At 44.9% G+C, this 2,757-nt stretch overlaps 1 non-coding gene across 1 annotated transcript; it reads right to left on the reverse strand.

Moving 5' to 3' along the window:
- Nucleotides 1–1,225: 1,225 nt before the first annotated feature.
- Nucleotides 1,226–1,332, reverse strand: LOC141597940 (small nucleolar RNA R71). Its single transcript, XR_012523148.1, has one exon. It is a non-coding gene; the product is annotated as a small nucleolar RNA R71 (small nucleolar RNA).
- Between the last annotated feature and the right edge of the window lie 1,425 nt (nt 1,333–2,757).

Below are 2,757 nucleotides of genomic sequence, written 5' to 3' on the forward strand. Positions count from 1 at the left end.
TGTTTAGGATATGACTGACCCATTAGATCGAGAGATAGGGACAGTTGTTTGACCACCAATTAAAATGACTAAACTATGCTGAGATCGAAAGATAGGTAAAGTTTAGTTTATCAGTCACTTTTCAGGATGAGAGTCAGTATTAGTGATATTAGGGACTTATAGCGAGATCGAAAGATGCTATCTGTTAAGAGTGGACCGAGAGGACCTCTTGTTTTCCCGCCTCATGTGTTTGATTTAGACCTGCTTAGTTTGCTGCCGCCGAAACTATAGTGAACCGACCATCCTAGTACCCCTTCTTTTATCTGTTTTATCCGTCTATTTAGTTTATTGCCTTTAGCTGTAGATCAAATCAAATCAACCCCCACACGTGTTACCTTAGACTGAATTTAGACAGCTTTTAATTACATTCGCCTCCTTGTGGTTCGACCCTGTTACCACTAGCCTAGGTTAGTCTTAATAGGAATTATAAATATTATTTTTTGGTACTCACAACGACGGGTATCAAATTTTGGCGCCGTTGCCGGGGAGGCAATTGTTCTAATTTTTAGTTGTTTTTATTTAGTCTTTCTTAGTTTAAGGGACATACGTTACTTCAACTCTTCTTATATTCTTTTTGTAGTTTCTTCTTATGCGCAGGTCACAGGGTGGTGAACTAGTACCGTTCAATCCTGAGATTGAGAAATCCTTGCGCGAGTTGAGACGATCATCAAGGGTATTGCCAACAGAGGAAGAGCTGAGTACTCTGTCCAGTTACTACGAGAACGAACTGTTCGAAGAAGATCCACCTACATCTCCTGCTTCTACTTCTTCAGCTGAGACAGTCACTTCTCCAGAAATTCCAGTCATGGCTGAAGAAGCAACTATTGCCAGTCACTCAGAGCCGACAGCTGCGAATCTCTACAAAGGATTCGAAATACCAGGGGAGGCGAGAAAATTCGAGCCGAAGCCTTCCTATATTAACTTGGTTGAGAGAAACCAATTCGGGGGAGCTGCAAATGAAGATGCAGCCAAGCATATGGAGATTTTTATTGATTATTGCTGCTCTATACCCCCGCCGGCCGGTGTGACCCAGGACCAGATAAAAGAGACCATGTGTATATTCTCACTCCGCGATGCTGCAAGGGAGTGGTGCAGGTATCTGGATCGAGCCGCTCATGGGATCACCGACTGGAATTCATTGGCCCTGGCCTTCTACAAGAAATACTTCTCTGTCTCGAAGACGAATGCCATTAGAGCTCAGATCACGAGCTTTAAACAGGGGCATGATGAGAATTTTCATGAAGCATGGGTCCGTTTCAAGAAGCTGGTGCGAACAATACCGCACCATGGGTTCGAAAAATGGAGCCTTTGCAATCAGTTCTATAACGGGCTGTATGACGATCAGGGGGTTATTTTGAATGCTGCAGCCAATGGCCGATTTGCTGAGAATATGGGAGAGACTAAGGGGTGGAAAATCATTGATGACTTAGCCACCCATAAAGCTGAATATGGAAATTCCCGAGGAAATCAAAGGAGAGCTGCTGAATCTTCTTCTGTAGCTGCATTAGAGGCTCTGACAGCAAGGTTTGACAAATACGAGTTGGGAGGAGCTTCAAAAGGAGGGATGTATCATGTGAATGCTGTTTCAGACGGTCCTTTCGTCTGTAGAAGATGTGGAGCTGAGGGACATGTCTCAGAAAATTGTCCTAGTCCCTTTGAGTCTTGTGCTGCCTTTCAACATTATAGGCAGACAAACACATACTATGAGCCAAATGTCCATCCCAACTTGAGATGGAGTAGCCAGAATGTCCTGAATCCGACTCAACCTCCACAGCAGCAGCAGCAGCAAGCTTATGTGCCCCCTCACAAGCAACAACCATATCAAAAACCTCCCTATATGCCGCAGCAGCAACAATCCCAAAATTCTGAGTTTGCTGAGTTGAAGAATATGCTGCAAAAGGAGTCCCAAGCTAGAGAGGTCGGGATGAAACTGCTAGAAAGCCAAATTGCTCAGTTGGCTAGCGAGAATACCACTCGAGCTCCGGGACACTTACCGACTCAAACTGACCAAAAAAAGAGCCTTAATGCCATCACTTTGAGGAGCGGGTCCACCCTAGAGGGGCCTGCTATGGTCGAGGACAATGCTGAAAAAGATGGGGCGAAATCGAGTCAAAACAAAGCTGGAAAAAGCAAAGGAAAGAAAAAGGCGTCTACCAGGTATATCAGTCGATCGACTGATATACCCGGTCGATCGACTGAGGTGCAACAAACAGGAGCTTCTGGTACTGTTGATACCGGTCGATCGACTAACTAACATGGTCGATCGACCGAGGGCGCTGCTGATAGTGAACCCTTTCGTCCTCCAATGCCTGATAACTTGAGGGATCATCTGTTTCGAGGTACTACTGCCCCAAAAATATTGGGACAAGACTCGAGTGCTGATGGGTCGGTCCCGGTTCCGAAGTACGACCCAATGTCAATCAACGGTTCATATTTGAGACGGTCTGAAGAGGGGTCAAGCTTCAATAAGGAGAAGGTAGTGGACTTTCAGCCTAAGTCCACGGATGTCGGCATGCGAGATTTAGAGGAAAGGGCTAAGTTACTTCTTACAGCCCCATATCCAGAGCGATTAGTGCCGACGAAGGAACAGGTATCTTTCAATAAATTTGAAAAAGTTATTCGTAGCTTGAATGTACAAGTTCCTTTTCTCGAGTTAGTGAATCAAGTGCCCGCTTATACTAAATTCATGAAACAACTTTTATCTAAAAAGCGGTCACA

This window comes from Silene latifolia, chromosome 8 (assembly GCF_048544455.1).
Source record: "Silene latifolia isolate original U9 population chromosome 8, ASM4854445v1, whole genome shotgun sequence".
In the NCBI taxonomy this organism is placed as follows: Eukaryota; Viridiplantae; Streptophyta; class Magnoliopsida; order Caryophyllales; family Caryophyllaceae; genus Silene; species Silene latifolia.